This window comes from Canis lupus, chromosome 15, assembly GCF_003254725.2.
Source record: "Canis lupus dingo isolate Sandy chromosome 15, ASM325472v2, whole genome shotgun sequence".
In the NCBI taxonomy this organism is placed as follows: Eukaryota; Metazoa; Chordata; class Mammalia; order Carnivora; family Canidae; genus Canis; species Canis lupus.
Genome location: NC_064257.1, coordinates 52709964 through 52728973, shown reverse-complemented (window position 1 = coordinate 52728973; position 19010 = coordinate 52709964). Strand labels below are relative to the sequence as shown.

General features: G+C 39.1%; 1 long non-coding RNA gene across 1 annotated transcript; it reads right to left on the bottom strand.

The window, feature by feature from the left end:
- Window positions 1-4228: 4228 nt before the first annotated feature.
- On the bottom strand, window positions 4229-16138 carry LOC112654754 (uncharacterized). The gene is made up of 3 exons (XR_003133329.1): window positions 15983-16138; window positions 6545-6605; window positions 4229-4488 (listed from the first exon to the last, which is right to left on the bottom strand). It is a non-coding gene; the product is annotated as an uncharacterized LOC112654754 (long non-coding RNA).
- Window positions 16139-19010: the final 2872 nt, after the last annotated feature.

The following is a 19010-nucleotide window of genomic DNA, read 5'->3' as shown; positions in this document are numbered from 1 at the left end:
CACTTCTTCAGGTTTAGAACATTTAGGAGAATCTAGGGATTCAAGATTTTTGAATGCATTAACTGAAATCTTAGAATCCCACTCCTCAACTGCTGCCCTGAACTTGGTGTAGTAGATTTCCCAGGACTGAGATTTCAGCTTTCTTTAGAGCTCCACTATCATTAAACTAGGGGCCTAATCTTTAGCTTTTTCTAACCTCCAGCTGCAAAAGCTGAGAATCTCCTATATACTGCCCAAGGCATCCTCTGGCTATCACAAAGGCTTACATTGGTGATTAAAGGTCTTCAGCTTTTCTTAGTCTTTTTCTATTTATCAATAACCCTAAGGAACAGTGATCTGTTGTGATTTTTTTAAATTAACATTTGTTAAGTAGAGTGGGGGGTGGTGTTGGGATGATGAGCCACCCTTCAACAAAAGACCACAAAGAAAAATTAAAGAGAGAAGTTTATTATTCACAGGTCCTAGAAGAGGTAATGGGCCCCGGGGAGGTCAAGGCAGGGTACAGGCAGAAAGAACACAGTGTCAGGATTTGGACACATGGCTTTCTTAGGGTCCGCCAGTGGAGCACTTTGGGGTTCCTGAACTAACGGTGGGTTAGCCAGTTCAAACCAAAAGGAGCAGGGGTTTGGTAAGTTCCATAGGGATCTTATCTAAGGGGTGCAAGGCGGAAGGCCCTAGGCGGCAGCGGAATGCTATCACAAGGATAGTTGACAGGAGTCATATCACAAATTTACATTTACTTGTGCCTCTGTGGGCTACTAGCTAAGGCTTGAGCACACAGCAGAAGCCCCTGTCAGTTCAAATTCAAGGCTCCTCTGCGTGAGGGCGGCATTATTGTGGAGTGGTTTAGCTAAACTCAACACCATCCAAGTCCCAAATCCTTGTAAATCCTTACTGCTTCTCCTGAATCTCTCAATTACTTGAAAGGTTGTACCCACCAATGTATTTTCTTCCAGCCTCAGTTCCCCTTCCCCCCAGTGAAAGTTTTAAAAGTTTTAAAAGTTTAAAGTTTAAACCTTTAAAAGGTTTACTGCATGCCAGGGTTTGTCATTATTTCATCTATGGCATAAGTCATCATTGCCAGCCAGGTGATGGATGATTCAGCTCCAAAATCCACTTTTGAATCTGTTTTCTAGGACCACTAGTTGTGCCCATTGTCACAGGTCAGGTTTTCTAGACAGACTCCGAGATGGAAACTAGCATGATCTGAATAATAAGGTGAATAAATTGGATAACGAGGAAAGGAAACAAATTTGGGCAGGTAGAGAAGTTAAATTGTGATGCACTGCTGCAGAGAATTTAATCAGTCAGTCCCGCAACGAGCTTGGAAGGGGGGGACTGGCCTTTTAGAGAAGTCCCAAACTGAGTCCAGGAGCCGGATTTTTGACCTTCCACAGGAATTTAGTAATTGAATACAGGGCTATCTCTGAAGAGGGAGCTGAATCATGAGCAAAACAGCTCTTTATTAATTTGAGGGACAGACTATGCTATAAGCTGTCAGAAGACAGTGCTTGAAATAGGCTCTGGGCTATGCACCACCACAACCTTAAATGAGTAAATCAAACTTTGAATGTTAAACAATAAGTAGGTAGATAGATAGGAATATCTTTGTGACATAGGAGTATTGAAAGTTTCTTAAGACATTGAAAGTTCCAATTATACAATAAAATATTAGTAACCAGATTATATTAAAATTTAAAACCTGGGTACAGTTCAGGACAGTATAGACAAAGATAAATAACAATGAACAAACTTGGAGAAGATACATGCAGAGTGTATTATCAAGGCTTCGTATCCAAAATGTATAAGAAATTGATATAAATCATTCAGAAGACAAACAGCATGAGTGTAAAAATAGGCAAGATATTTGAAAGCTAATTCATAAAATGTCAATGTAATGGTCAAGATATAAATGAGAAAATGCTTAACTTCACTAGTATGGGGAGAAATCAAATTAAAGCAATGCACCCCCATTTTGCACCCATTCGAGGCTCCAAAGACAATGCCTAGTGTGGGCAAGGTTGTAAAGAAATGGCTTTATGTGCTGTATGCTAACCTATATGTTTTTGGAAAAACATAAACAGACACTTTGAGGAACAATTTAGCAATGTATATAAAATTGAAAGTGTGGATGACAAAAATGGTAGTCATTCCATTTCTGGGCCCAGGGAAACTTGCACATGAATACCAGAAGTGAACAAGATTTTTCAGAGCAATACTGTCAACAATAGAAATAAATGATGAAAAATAGCCAAAATTATTATCAATAAAGGAACAAATAAATAAAATGTGCTTTAGTGACATGATGGAATGCTCCACAGTGGTTCATGTCTATAAACCAGGTTCAATACACATCAATGGTTCCATCTTAACAACACCTCCATCTCGTCCAGTCAGAAGGAAGGCCCAGAGCTCTTCGAATTCCAAGTAAGTCTGCTTCCCAGCCATTCACTTCTAAGCAACACTAGACCTTGCTGCTTCTGTTTCCCTTGATGACCTCAGGGTTCCTCTCATTCTGCCCCGACTGCCTGAGCCGTCCCTCTGCATATTCCCCTTTCTATTTTTTTTCTCCATAATATTCTCACTGACCAACATACTTTACTTATCTGTCCTTTTCCAAATAATACATAAACTCCACTTAGGGCAGGTTAATTTCTTATTATTTTGTTACTCTCTAGCCTTAACATCTACAGTAGCGCACAGAACATTGAACACAAAATAAATATTCCTTGAGTGAATGCATATGCAGAACATAAAAAGCAAGTGGTAAAATAGAACAAATAATACATATAGCTCATGTAAAACGTTAAATACATTCAAAACAATACTCCATAAAAATAGTTAAAAGACTTTAAAATGGACTGGAAAAATATATTATAAATTCCTGAAAGTCATTATCTTTAAGAAGAAAGTGATTATATTGGGTTTGAGGAAGGAAAAGAGGGTCTTCAGCTTTATCTCTAATGGGTATATTTTTATTTAAAAAAATCAAAAGTAAATATAGCAAAATGTTTAAGATTCTCTGTTACTTCTCTGTATATTTAAATTAAAATAAAAGAAACCTAAGTGAGAAAGTTATACAACTTGCCCTCATTTACATATGGTTGGCTTTAGTATTGCAAATTTCAAAAACTGCAGGTGATATATAATGTTTCTTAGCATAATTTCACCAAGGCAGATCTTCCAACTGGCATCCCTGTCAGCTTTACAACCAAGTGTCTAATGCTTTGATTAATTCTATTTAAACTTAAAGGCAATATTCTTTAATACAATCAGCTATAAAATAAAAAGTAAGCTTGATTGTCTGCCAGGACACCCTTGATCACCTCTGTCTTTGGCTGCAGTATAAGGATTAATAAGTGGCCACACTAAATCCTGGGCAGGTTTCAGAATAATGCAAGGGGGTAGGTAGGAGAGGGGGAGTGGGGAGGAACGGGGCTCAGCTAAGGGAGACCTGCAGAGCTGTGGGAGCTCCAGATGAGAGAAGACATGCTGCCCTAGAGCTATCATGCTGGCTCTGAAATGCTTCTCAACATTTCCTACTAAGCCTTGCTCCTCAACCCCTTCAGAATGCACAGCTGTGCATGATGCTACGTGCTACAACTTGGTTTGCTTCCTCTTGACACAGAGGCCAAGTTCAAAGTCTAGTCTGAAATACAATCAACTTTCTGCAGCTAACCCTCAATAAAATAAATCTGCCCAGAACTCTGTGGCCCTTTGGACTGGCCAGATCTCAGGAACAATTCGTATCACTCATCACCATAGTAAGCAGATGTTCTGGCTCAAGGATTCAACAACTATTCACCACAAAGGACCTCTTTAGGAAATTTTGTGCTTATGGACCCTATTTCTGCATATGAACCCTGCATATGTGAAATGTATGCCCATCAATACATTTCAAGAAAAAAATCATTTTGCAATTTTCGTTGACCAAACGATAAACTAGAAATACATAAAAGTACATGAGATGAACAAGAGATCACCAATGCTACATTGGCCTAAAGCTCAGAACCCTGGAATAATGGATTATCAGCCCTAATGGGAATAAATGTATGATTCTCATCAGGATTTTTACTACCCTGAGCATAGCTGCATCAGGCATTCTACAGACCTATAAAGCTGAATGATCTGAACTTTACTTCCAGGGTGAGGCTAAACTCAAATTTGGGGAGGGACAGTAAGCAAACTGCCTTTTGTTTCACTTATTTCCTCCCAAAGTTAAACTTTTAAAGTCATGGAAATCTATTGTTCCTTTATTTCTCAGTGCATTATAGCTTTACACTATGACATCATCTCCAAGGGACCTGAAAAAAATCCATGTACTGTGAATAGCACATCAAACGAGTTACGTGGCTTTGCAGAGGGGATGGAGTGGTGAGAGAGCATTATCCAAAGTCTTTTCCATTCTGTGTTCTTATTCTTCAGGTGCTTGTGATTACCCTCAGACAGATAGCTCAGCATTATAACTCCCCTGCACACAGATAAACTCTGGGAATAAAAATCAAAACAATAATGAGAGGTCAAATTTCAAACTGCTTTGAACCACATAAAAGCAAATTTAATAAATGTTGCTCAGAAGATACACATGAATAATCATTAGAGCTGTTTCATGTCTGCCTCTCTCTGACACCTCATGCCTCTGTTGGGATCCTTCTTTATCTGTAGAATCATTCCACTGAATGACTTCTAAAATTATTTCCCAAATAATCCAAGCATCATGACCTGATTTGATAATCAAGCTACTATCAGCATCAGGGAGTGGATGTCATAAACTAGGTGAGTAATCCTACCAGAAGTCTTTTATCTCAAGAAAAGAGACTAAGCACATATTTATATATTCAACAAATAATACTCAGACAAGTTTGAAAAATGCTAAGTGTTCTTCTCCTCATTACACAGGTAGCTGAAATGTAATTTAAAAAAAAATGACATGGATCTAGGTAAGTGATCTCCAGCAATGTAATTAATTGAAATGAAGTATAACAATTGACAGTCTTTTTTGCTAGACTCAGAAGTAATAACAAATATTTTGAGTAAGCCAAGGGCTCATGCCTGTCTCTTGCCTTCATTTTACAAAAGAAACTAAGCGGGTTTTTCTTTTATGAAATTTTTAATGCTGCTAAAGACTGAATTTCATAGAAATGACATCAACCAAAATAATACAGTGACCTTTTGACAGCAATATATTCAGTTTAAATCATGTCATAGTCATGATTGTACATTTTCATTGATCTTCAGTTGCATTTCCACTCTGCTGCATTTCTGAGCCGTGTTTCATGCTTGCAGGATGGCTAAATGAGGCAGAAGATGCAGGATGTAATAAAGAACTATCTGGTTCATCGTGGGATGAGACATATACATGTGTCTGGATCAGATAAAGTGACCACAAGCCAGTGGGGGTTATTGGCAAAATTACAGAAAAACTAATAGAGTTTCAATCCACCTAAACACCATTTTGCTATTTTATTTTCATAAATTTATGAAAGAATAACAAAGATCCATTCACTTGAAGAGAAATCCATTTAAACTCAGCTTCATATATCATCCTATGCAGAAACCCCAAAGGGGGCTCGAAGAAAGAGGCTCGAAGAAAGAGGCAAAGCACAGGATTGACCCTATAGAAAAGCCATGATTTGAAAGAATCATAGAAATTGATCAGTGGGATAGCCAATATTATTTGTTGAACTGAAGCAGATATTATCCCGCCCTCAAAGTATTTACTGTCTATTTTTTTGAGGCAAGCAGACATTAATCAAATAATCATACTATATATATATATAAAAGATGATCCGGCTTCGTCATTAAAGTCAGAGAGAAACTCCCTTAGGAAGCTTCGTCATTAAAGTCAGAGAGAAACTCCCTTAGGAAATGACCTCTAGTCTGAGATCTGAAGAGGTGTCTGAGAACCAGCTAAGAGGGAAATAAAGAGGTAAAATACCATGTGCAAAGGTCCTGAGGCAAGTCAGAGTATGGCATATTCGAGGACCTAGGAAAAACCCTGAATTCAGTTTTGAATATATGAAATGGAAATGCCTATAAAATGCAAAGGGGGTTGGATATATGTATGAGTCATGACCCCATAAACATATGCATGTCCAATACTTCTGGAATGCCACACTAATATAAACACCACCAACCTGCACCTAGATGGCTGTGAATACTGAGGATAAGTGTAAAATATACACTTTTTAAGATTTTATTTATTCATGAGGGACAGAGAGAGAGGCAGAGACATAGACTTAAGGAGAAGCAGGCTCCTCGCAGGGAACCCAATGTGGGACTCGATTCTTGGAAGGAGGATTACACCCCCAGCCGAAGGCAGACACTCAACATCCGAGCCACCCAAGCATTCCAGTGTAAAGTATTTCTTAAGCTTTTATGCTGTAGTCCTCTCTCTCTATGCATGGTGTTCTCTAGTGGGGGTCCAGGAGACTTTGATCTTGTAGGTTTGCTCTTCACCTCCATTAAATCCCAGCTCCACTCAGAAGAGACAGTAGGGATTCTATTTTCAAAGCACCTATCTAGAAAGGTGACAGCACCTTACCGAGCAGACCTGGAGCTTTCTAGTGATGGGGGTTTTAAGCTAGTGCTTCAGAGTAGAAGATCTGTAAGACAAAGAAATGTTTCTGTCTTACTATCGATTAAGTTTCATAGTAGGACTTCAACATACATTTATGCTAACAAAATATCTAAGCAAATAGAATTTAACATGAGGACACTGTATGCTTTTTATATTAAATTGTAGAGGCCGCTTTTAGGCAACAGACTTGAACAACAGAAAGCTGAGCGAAGTAAGAGGGTCCACAGTGACCAATGCAAGCAGGCCCATCGGGCGACCCACTTCAAAATAGCCATAGGCCCTGCTGACCAATGGGTGACTTACAACCAGGCACAGGAACCCAAAAACTAAAATTCCATACCTTCCCATAGCTCCTAGCTTCCCCTATCCCCAACCTATAGCCCCCTACTACCACCTCCTGGCAGACAGTCTCTCTTCTGCTGTCCTGCCAGCTGCTCCCTTGTAGTGTATTCCATAAACTTCTGGGGCACCTGAGTGGCTCATTCCGTTAAGTATCCAACTTGGGCTCAGGTCATGATCTCACTCCTGGGATCAAGCCCCACATCGGGCTCTCCACTGAGCGGGGAGTCTGCTTATGTCTCTCCCTCTACCCCTACCCTTCACCCCACTTGTGCTCACTCCCTCGCTCTTTCTCTTTCAAATAATTAAATAAATAAAATGTTAAAAATTAATGAGGAAGTAAACTTCTATCTCCTTTGTTCTGCCTTAGGTGAATTCTTTCACCACCTGCACCACTGGCCTCCATCTGATCAGGCTACTCGACATAAACCACTATGGAGGAACTTCTGAGGATTTTGGTTATATGATAACAAAGAGGTAGAGAAATTTCAAGCCTTGTGCGATATTTCTTCCTGATGAATCAAGGAAGCAGATGCCCTAGAAATAATATTTCTTCCAGTCCAGGTAAGGTTAACCTCCTCTGGTGGGTTTTGCTGAGTCAGCGTTAAAGGTCCGCCTTGGAATCTAAGGATGTGCCCACACCAGGCTTGTACAAGCACTTACAGAAGGTGTTTTCTCTTCCTTATATTTAAAGAGACTGTTGTTACAAGGTAGAGCTTTAAACCTGTCCAGTGGTTAAGTGGAAATAAAATGAAAGAGAAAAAAATTTCCTGAAAAGGGGCTAAAGTCGGTTCTCATTATTGCTGGTAGTCACGTGTGATGATACCCCTGTGGGTCACAAAACCAGTGAAGATCCTCGTGGCTACTGTGTGTCAACTGGCTAAACAACTGTCTCCTCCACTATGGGGCAGCTGCTCAGAGGAGTGAAGCCTGGAAGCGCCTTGCCCAGAAGAGGAAGAGTTGAGCATGTGAACACCTAAAGGCTTCTCAGAATAATCCAGAATCAGAGCACAACTGCCACCACCAGAAGCTGGCAGAAATCTTGGCAGTTGGACCCTGGAAGGAGGAGGCCAACTCCACACGATGGGAGAAAGGGGCTTCTGCAGAGTGCTCATCTGTCAAGGTTAAAAGGGTGTTTTCTATGAATACTCCAGGGGCTCTACAAATGTATTTTAAACCCGAGGGCCTCATATCGCACGTAATTACTCCCAAACAGACTGTGCAGAAATGTCTGAGGAATCAAGGGCATCTTGCCCTTCAGGCCAGGAGCACAGTAACATGGCTCCTCCTCCCCCAGCTGCCCCTGTGTTCCCTGGCTTCCTACCTCCTGTGCCAGATGCTCGTGCCTTCCCATCATTCATCTCTGGCAGAAAGCAGGTGAACGGTGTAGTTTTCCTTAGGGAAGTCAGTACATCCACAGGTGAAGGCAGAGTTGCCATAGCAGCTTGGCCCCTGGAGTGATTTCAGACTCCTTCCAGCTCAGGGCTGCTTCCCTGCTCCCTCAAGGCTTCCCTCCACACCCCTTCAAGTGTTATTTTTATCCACCTAGATTGTGTGCCTCCTGAGAGTAGGAACCAGATTATTTGTTAGCATAGCTCCTGGCAACTTGGAATAGGCTTAATTTTTTTTTTCTAGTTCAATCCTATTTCAGCATTTTTCTAGAAGGATATCCAAAGAGTGGTTAGCATTTGCATTAAAGAGAGGTTCCAGAAGTCAATATATGAAAGGACAGGGAAGGAGAATTTCACTATTCATCTTATACTTTCTATATATTATAATTTTTTTGCCACATGGATATATGAGGGTTTTTTATGACAAGATGCTCGCTTTCAGTTTTATTCATTTGGTGCACTGTACCTAAAGTTGTAAGATGCAAAGAAGATAATGGGCTTTTCGGTCAGAATAGTTAGTGACTAAAGTCTTTGGCATGAGAGAAAAATGTTTTTCCAGAGGATAAATACACCCGCCCTCTCTCAAGGCAGATACTTCTGATTAATCATGACATTCTTTCCTGTGGGGCCCACAGACCACCTGTAAATTTCTCCCAATCCAGCACACCCGGCAGTTCTTATGAATTGACTAGAGTTGACGTGGGATTTGAACCTGTATACCATCAGGATCATTGCTTGGATCATTTAATTGGCATTGACAGTTCTCCTTGTGTTGAAACTTAACAACAATGAATCTACACTTAAAACTGGAGAAATAGGTCCAGATGAGAACAGAAGGAAAAAACGGATGTCACAGAACACAGTGGGATGTGATGGAATCAAACTATAGGGTTATAATCAGTGTCCAGATAAAAACTATACATATGAAAAGAAATCTTTTTTTCAAAGATGATGACTTTAGCTTCTCTGGATGGCTGTCCCCACGCTTTGGGGCACTCCTATTTGGGGATAAGCAAGCACTTGTCACAAAAGTAAAATGTTGCCTGCTGCTGTCAGATCCTTATACTGCCTTTTGTGTAAAATAAAATAAAATAAAATAAAATAAAATAAAATAGATTCTGTCCTAAAGGGCCAGCATTTCATAGTTTCTATTGTCATTTTATGTATGATAGTCTCAATAGAGACACCACAGGGTGCTAATAAAAAATAATCTTTTCAATATGTTCTGCTAATCCTATGATGACCGAAGGCAGAGAAATGCTTTAGAAGAAAAATGGCTCCTCCTGGGGGCTTCAGCTCTCTTTGCTGAAGAGCAATTCATTCACCCACGGAAAGAAGGCACTCCAGAATCTGCTGGAAATAGTAGAGGAAAACCACGTTGCAATCTGATTCTAGTTTGAAGGAAAATAGAGAATTTGTCTGAGAGGTCACAAATACACAACCTGCTCCAGACTAGCTGATGTAAGTGGGCCAACCGAGGTGAGGTTCTTGTATGCTCTTCAGAATACTGATCACCTGTTACATGACCTGAACAGTTCTGAATATTGAGGGAGAAACATCACCAATATATTCAAATTGATCAATTCAAATATTCATCTATTAAGCACCTATTATGTGTCAGACACTGTGCTAAATGCTAGCCATGGCCCTTGCACCCAAAATGTTTGCACCCTCAGAGCCAAAATATTTACACACTCAGTAAATAGAGAACAATAAAAAAAGAACAGAGGAATAAGTGTCAGAGCAAAAGAAACACTATGTAGAAAGCCAAAGTCAGAAGAGAGTAATGTGAAACAAGTACCTGCCTAACAAGTAGTTAGACAATCTTCATGAACAAGGTAAATCTTTTTTTTTTAATGTATTTATTCATAAATAAATGAATGTCTGAAAGAGACACAGAGAGAAAGAGGCAGGATGAGACACAGGCAGAGGGAGAAGCAGGCTCCAGGCAGAACCTCCCAGGACCCCAGGATCATGCCTTGAGCATGACAGACACTCAACCACTGAGCCACCAGGCATCCCGAACAAGGTAAATCTTAAAGATGATGTATTAATCAGGGTTCTCCAGAGAAGCAGAGCCAGTTTGGTTATACACACACACACACACACACATATTTATATATTTAAAAAAAATTAAAGATTTATTTATTTATCTATTTATTTATGATAGACATGGAGAGAGAGAGAGAGAGGCAAAGACACAGGCAGAGGGAGAAGCAGGCTCCATGCCGGGACCCCGATGCGGGAGTCCAGGATCACACCTTGGGCCAAAGGCAGGCCTAAACCACTGAGCCACCCAGGGATCCCCTTAAAAATTTGTTTTATTTATAAATAGAGAGGAGGCTGTGAAGGATTAGCTCACACAATTATGTAGGCTGAGAAGTCCTATGATCTTCAGTCTGCAAGCCAGAGATGCTGGAAAGCCAGTAGTATAAGTAAGTCAGTCAGAATCTGAAAGCCCTGAGAACCAGGGGCGCTGAGGATGTGTAAATCCCAGCCTGAGAGTTGGACAAGATGAGATGACCTGTCCCAGCGCAAGCAATGAAGCCAGAGAAAGGGGGTAAATTCCTCCTTCCTCTGCCTTTTTTTCTATTCAGGACCTCAATGGATTGGATGATGCCCATACACAACTGGGAGAGCAATCTGTTTGGCTGAATTCACTGATTCAAATGCTAATCTCATTCAGACCTGCCCAGAAATAATGTCTAATCTGGGCACCCCATGGCCAGTCAGGGTGGTGCATAAAATGAGCCATCACACATAGTGAGCAACTAGATGGAGAAGAGAAGGGGGACATTTCAACTAGAGAAGTGGCTTGAGCAGGGCTCAGAAGCAAATGCAAAGATTGTGGGTCTGGGGAAGGAATGAGTATGGTCAAAGCTTCTGAAGGGGAGATTGGGGGGGGGTCGAGGCGAAGGAGGAGGAATGGAGCTGTGTTATTAAATTGCTTGATAATGAAGCAGCCCCAGTATAAAACTGTGACATTGGAAACCAACACAGCTTACAAATCAGAAGAGGATGACTTCGCAATTCTTTGCTCCAACTATACTGTTGAATATCAGCTGCTGGCGTGGGTCAGTCACTGTACCGTGTCATGTAATCCTTACAAGAAGCCACCAAATTGGTTCCCTGTTTTCAAATTAAAATCATGTGGCTCGGGAAGATTAAATAACTTTACCAAAGTCACAGAATTAAAGGGCAGGTCTATGACACTGAAACTCACATTTCTTTCTACCCTAAACCTCTAGGTACAACAGAGCTTGTCCAAACAGCCTTAAGGGATTTCATCCTCATCTCTTATGCCCACTGCGGAAACCAACATGCTGTCCATAAATATCAGTTAGGGCCACCCGGTTTGAGATTCTCTCCTTAACAGTACCTACCTTATTCATTCATTCCACAATTATGAGGTGCTTGTTTAATGCCAGGCACTGCTATAGGCTCTGGCACAGAGCCATGACTATGCGGTGCTCTAGCCCTCTTCAAACACCTTCTGTGTGGAATAAATTAATGCTGGGGATAAATATAGAAAGCATTTTAAATATTTTATTTATTTATTCATAGAGACACAGAGAAGGAGAGAGAGAGGCAGAGAGAAGCAGGCTCCCCACGGGGAGCCCGATGTGGGACTCCACCCCAGGACTCTGGGATCACGCCCTGAGCCAAAGGCAGACGCTCACTGCTGAGCCACCCAGGTGTCCCTAGAAAGCATTTCTTGACGTGGAATTTAATGAATGACATCCATTTACCTACATTTAAACTGTATCACATTACTTTGAGGTAAAAATGCTGATGTAAGGACAAATAAATATAGCCAACTGTAAAAGAAAAAAAAAAAACACACATACACACAACATGGCTGCAGGTATAGTATGATCCTCTATTAAATATTTTAAATTTCTAAGATATGATTAAAATGTGGCCTTAGCTGACAGAAATGTCATTCTCCTGTTCTTATCTGGGCTTCTTGTATTCTGTATCCTTTTATAACCTACTCAGCAGTGTGTGGGATTGGACCCTTCCCTTGGGTTAGGAAAGAAATCCAAATCTCAAAGACCCTTCAGTCTCAGGCTACAATTTCATAAGGTGGAGACTTTATGACAACAAACTCTTCATTGAATTCAGGTGCCTGTTCCAGCCACTGCCCAGGTGACTGCAGTGCGAAGTTCAAGATGAAGCAGCTCCTTCACCCTTTACCATGTATCCCCCCAACCCCCCAAATGCCTGGTGGCAGCTCTCTTGTCAAATGCTTCTCTCTGCCTCAGTGAGTGTTACTGGGGAGAGGGGAACAGATCCTTTTATTTTCACCTTACCTTTTGATGAAAAAAAGAATGTCTTTCTTGACTATTCTTCAAATAGCTTTCTCCATGACATTAGAAAGCCATAAATCTACTTGTTTTCCCCCTGGGACTCTGTCATTTCTCCTTCCCCGCACCACTCCTCCCACATCATCTATAAAATAGGATCCTGGCAAAGCTAACACTTCAAATACTACAGTCAGCAATCTATTTGATTCATCCAACTGAAGTAAAAAGAACTACTGCAATAAGTCATGTTCAATCTTGATCTGTGCTTATTTTTCTATAAATTAAATTCTTATAATTCTGTAGGTTAAAAATATTCAAGAGGTGCATTTCAAATAAAAGCTTGGAAATAATTTCAAATGCTTAGCAAGGTATCTTTAAAAACATTTTTTTTAACGATTTACTTATTTATCTAAAAAAAAAAAGCATGCAAACAGGGTGAGGGTGCAGAGAAAGGAGAGAATCCTCAAGCAGACTCCCCACTAAGTGTGGAGCTCTATGCAGGGCTCAATCCTAGGACCTTGAGATCATTACCTGAGCTGAAATCAAGAGTGAGCCCCTCAACTAACTGAGCCACCTAGGTGCCCCACAAAATATCTTTTTAAAAATGAAAAATGAACTAAATGACTTTTAACAAGACCCAAACTTATTTCATATTGCAAATCATTTTTTTACTGTATTGATTAACAACAAACATTTTGTTTGTTCAGCACTGTGCAAGCCAGAATGGGAAAATTTCCTCATAAAATGTGAAGTTCTTACATTTTCACCGTATATCTTGCCTATGGTTTGTGCTCAGTTAATATTTAAAATATATAGCATTTATTACTAATAAATAATTGTATAATAACAATTTAGAGTTGAGTAATTATTATTAATAAACATATAATATTTTAAAATATTGCTCAAAGCAGAAAAGTTCTATGGGACATTGGGAAACAGACAAAAAATTAAAACTTAGAACCCAAAGTTACTCCCTCCATGGTAACCCTCCCACCATTGTGCTCTTTCTAAGAAGGAAGAAGGAAGAAATGCCCCTAAGATAGAAAAGGTAACAGATTTTGCAGCAACAGCTGAGATCAGCATGCATTTCAAGGTCAGAAGTCTATGTTAGCTTAAGTGCAGGCCTTAATTTGTTCCAGGTACAAAATTGCCTTGTTGTGCTTCAAATTTTCAGCCACCAGTAACTACCTTGTAAGTTGAGAGGGTTAAATTTGAAGGATGCATTTAAAAATATTACTTATTAAAGCTCTTTCTTTTTTTTCAACTCCTGTAAATTCCATTTCCATTTAAATAGAGGCAGAAGCAGACAAATTGCTTTCATGATGCTCTTTCTATTTGTGTTTCTATGGAAATGGATTCTTGATTAAGGAAGGGGAAAGCTAAAATCAAAAGTTGTAAGCAAGGAGAGCATAACTGAGGGTGTTTCATGGAGCTGTTGACCAGATTTTGTCCAATCCAAGGTAACATAATATTAAGTAGCCCAAACTTACAGATATAAACAGTCATGTCCTCACCTTACCTCTCCCAGAGCTATTTAACCTCTCACATTTTCCTGACCACATCTTACTGTCAAACACAAGACCCCCCCCCCCACAGCCTTGACTTACAGGTCCTCAATACATGGCACAGTATCCTTTGTTGGGTCTTACTTTTGAATATTTCTTTCTTAACTAGCTCCCAAATATGAGCCTTATCCTAAGGTGTGTGTCCAAGAGCACTGGACATTTTGGGGTATTATTGAGAGAATAAAGTCTAAAAAGAAAAAAACAAGAAGGTAAGAAGTGAAGTTGGATTTCAAAGAGTAAATAATTATTTAGCATCATATTCACTTTTACATCCCAACTATTTCTCAGTAACTCACATTTAAATTAAAAAATAAGTCAGATTTACATTGTCCCTATTCTGTGAAGAACTGCCATTAAAAAACCTATTACTGAAACCTCCCATCACACAAACCATGCCTGTCAGCTGCTATCAATTTCCACATCCTATTGACTTGTAAATGGCTAAGATTTTCACAAAAGTGCTGAGGTCTCTTTTATGACAGGAATTTTGCAATTTTTGGCAGCACAGGAACAAATTACATTCTTATTTTCTGCAAATGTTCAATGCTACAGAAAAGTCCACATAATTATATAAAATATTATACAACAATTCAACTAAAGCAGACTAACTCAAAATCTACTATGAAATTTGATTGCAACTTTGGTGTTATTCTTTTAGCTGTTTGACATAAAAGACATGTGACACATCATATATGAACTCAACACCTCTAAACCTCTAGATCAGCATAAGAATTATTATATGGTCTTACTCATATGTAGAATTTAAGAAACAAACCAGAGGATCATAGGGAAAGAGAGGAAAAATTAAAACAAGATGAAATCAGAGAGAGAGACAAACCATAAGAGACATTTAATGATAGGAAACAAACTGAGCTGCTGGAGGGGAAGGAATTGGGGGATGGGGTAACTGGGTGATGGACATTAAGGATGAGCAGTGGGTGTTATATAAAACTGATGAAATAATATGAATATGTTTGTATTATAGAAACCAATAATACACTATATATTAATTAATTGAATTAAAAAAATTATTTTAAAAATGAGTTTGTATGATGGTGTAGATTACCTAAAATCTCTAAAATCCCTCTGATTTCCTCAGTTGCAAACACATTACCAGTATTCCATGCCAGAAATTAAAAGGCTAGCAATTAGGAGGAAATGAGTAATTGGTCACACAGAATTTCTTTTAAGTGTATCATGACTATAGAACAATAATATTATGATGTTGCTCAGTGTGATAATTAAGGGAAAAGAGAAAAACAGAAAGAGAAATGGGGAGGGAGGGCACGAGGGAGAGAAAAGGGGAGTGAGAAGGAAAGGAAGGGTAAGAAGGAGAAGAAAGGCATAAAGCTAGGGAAGGAATGAAAGAAAGAAGAAATTTGGAGATCATCAACTTACTTATTTTAGAATGGAAAAAAAATGAAAGTAACCAGAAGTTAACAGTGATCAATTCTCCTCTCATGTATTGACCAAAAGAATAATATTGTTTAACATTGCTAGAGATTCAGATGCAAATAAGTGCAAAGGAACAGGCAAGAAAAGGTTGGGAAAGAGGGAGAGGAGAAAACTCTAATAACATATCAAGGTCTCTTCGAGATATACTGGTTCCTTATGTTTCTGCTGATGGGCAAACAAAAGGTCTATATACCAGGTTTATCGAAATAAAGCTTTCTTGAATAATGTATAGAATAAGAAGAATGCTATGGGTTAAAAAAAAAAAAAAGTAAGAAGAAAAGCCAATATAATTGGTACAATATATACCACAGAAACAAAACCACATTAACATTTGGGACTATTTACCTGATTGTAAAATTCAGATCATTTGTTAAAACAAAATTGCAGTTGACCCTTGAACAATGAAGGGGTTAGAGACACTGACCCCCGCTCCGTTGAAATCTACACTTAAGTATGTAACTTTCAACTCCTCCGAAACTTAACTGATAGCCTACTTCTGCCTGAAAGCCTTACCAATAACATAAAACAGTCAATTAACACATATTTTGTATGTCACCCTATTGTGACATACCATATTGTCACCATATTGTGACACAATTGTATACCATATTCTATGATAAAGTAAGCTGAAGAAAACAAAATGTTAAGAAAATCATAAGGAAGAGGGACGGCTGCGTGGCTCAGTCACTTAAGTGTCTGACTCTTGATTTCAGCTCAAGTCATGATCTTAGGGTCCTGAGATTGAGCCCTGTTTCCGGCTTTAGGCTCAGCGCCGAGTCTGTTTGAGATTCCCTCTCTCCCTCTCCCTATGGCCCTCCACTACTCATGCTCTAAATAAGTAAATAAATAAATACAAAATCTTCTTAAAAAGAGAATCAAAAGCAAGAGGAAATACATTTATAGAACTCTATTTATCAAAAAAAAAATCTGTGTGTAAGTAGATGCACACAGTTCAAACCTGTGTTATTCAAGGGTCTACTGTATAACAAATACATGTGATGCCCATTCATTTTGTGTCTCAGCCGTTGAAGGAAATGAGTACTCAGCAGACCAAAAGAGCAATGGTTAACTCGAAAAAAACTCTTTTGAAATCCATTATATAACTTTCGTGAAGGGGCAACACTTTCTTAATCTTACCATTTTTTTGAGTTTCTCAACGTGAGTAAGATGATACCGTCATTATTAGTTGCTGACCAGATGTGTCAGGTAAACAAATGACTGGCTACCAAAAACAGGCAACGAAACAAAAAAATCTGACCTTCTGGAGAAAAATAATTCATTGAAAGTTACACAAAAGATGCCATTATACGAGACTAGAGACCATTTCCATTTGGAAACACATAATACTACCCCTTTCAATTCAGTCGCAAGATAGAAGGATGGTAAAACTATAGCTTCCTATGAAGCATTCCTATCTATATCTTTCCTGGACTCTTTCCCACATGATCCCATGTTTACCTCTTGATTCCTTCCTAAACTGGTCTCTCAGGACACACTGGTGTCTTAAAACAAACAAACAAACAAACAAACCAAAACAAAAAAAAATGTTGCAATGCAATGTATTCTATTTCTTTATTCCCTTTCTCCGAGAGGTCTAGGGGAGGTGGTGGCAACCACGGTAGACAAAGAAAGAATGGTGTGAGAGTGAATTGTGGTGCAGTTATGTACAGCACAAGCATGCAGATGACCAATGGGTTCAGGCAAAGACTGCAGCTGAAGATTCTATTACAGATTTAGAAGGGATGGAAGAAGCAAAAGGATCCAAATGGGAGCTCTTAAAGGAAAGGGACAGCAGAAAAATGGTAAAGAATACCCTGGAAAATGTTTTCTTTACCTTAATTAAGTGTCACTTTGAATACTGAGAAAAGGAAACACACTGTGACTGTTACTTTGCTGGAAACAGGTGCTATAAGAATGATTGCAGTTAAGTGATTGAGTTTAACAAAATAATTACTTCAAAGCAAGAACTAAAATTTTTGTTCATTGACCCTAACAAGGTAATTATTTGAAGACCAATGGCAAATAAAAGGGTAGAGCACACCAAGGGGAGGAGATAAATACACACTTTCTTTCATTTAATAGGGCCCTCAGCTCTAATCAACACATGGGGAGATGTATCTCCATCATTCCCTTTACTAGTAGGTGGAAAATGACTCAGAATCAGCAATTGTTTTACTCAGCCATGCTAACCCATATAAAAGGAAATTTGTGTATACCAATGAGAGAAGGGGAGAAGCAGGAGCTAGAGGGGAAGGGGATTCCGTGGGAGAGGGAGGAGAGGAAAACAGGCCTTATCATGTGTTGCCTTTAATAGACCACAGTCAACTTAAAAATGACCAATTCCACAAATGTGTAGCAATTTGGAGAAGTAGATTCGAATGAACTCAATTTTGTCGATTGGGCCTAAAAGCATGAAATTAGAACACTGATTTCAGATAATGCAGAGATTTTCAAGGTTTCTTGGTTCACAGTGCCCTTAGCATCTCAGTAATTTCTTATACCCTCCCCATGCAGGCCAAAAGAAATATCTAAGAGTTAGTTAGATCCAAATAGCTTAGCAAATTTTTGTGTTCTAAAGCTTAGCGGCTGTTTAAAATCTAATGCATATAATTTGAAAGGTAAAAGTAGTATTTTTATTTCAATTTCATCTATCATTATCTATAGGAGACTAAGAAACCTGGTGGGTCTGTGCATCTTCTCAACACTTGGAATCACAATGGACACTAACATCCATATTTTCTGTTCCACATTAATTTTCATGTGGTACTTGCTTTTTATCATGGAAACCACTAAAGAGCAGCTCCACAAAGATAATAGTGTCATTGAAAGGAATATAGGACAATCTAAAGTGGTAATTCATGTAGTATCTACCGATGCTGCTCTATTTCCTCAAAAATTTAAAATATCTTGCAGTGCTCCCTATGAACAATCTGTGGTGTTCCCAAGGCCTTGGTGCACATTTTGAGAATCATGGGCAAAGAACAATTCTTAGACATGAGAAAAATCAGTTGAAGAAACAGTCTTTTATACCTGAGAAGTAGCATAAATAAAAATATAGAAGGTTAAAAATGCATGTTATGTTTGAAGAATGTCAAGTGATTAACAAAAAGAACAGAAATGTATTTGATACCTACTCTGTGCCGGGTGCTGTTTAGCAATGGGGACATTAAGGTGAACAGGGTTGATTTTATTACTTCCTTCATGGAAAAAGATACAGATAAATAAACAGGTAATTGTGGAATAAAGGTAAAGCTGGAAGAAAAAAAGAGAAATGGAGGAGGGAGGGAGGGAGGGAGGGAGGGAGGAGGAAGGAAGGAAGGAAGGAAGGAAGGAAGGAAGAAAGGAAGCCATCCAAATTGAAAAGGAAGTAAAA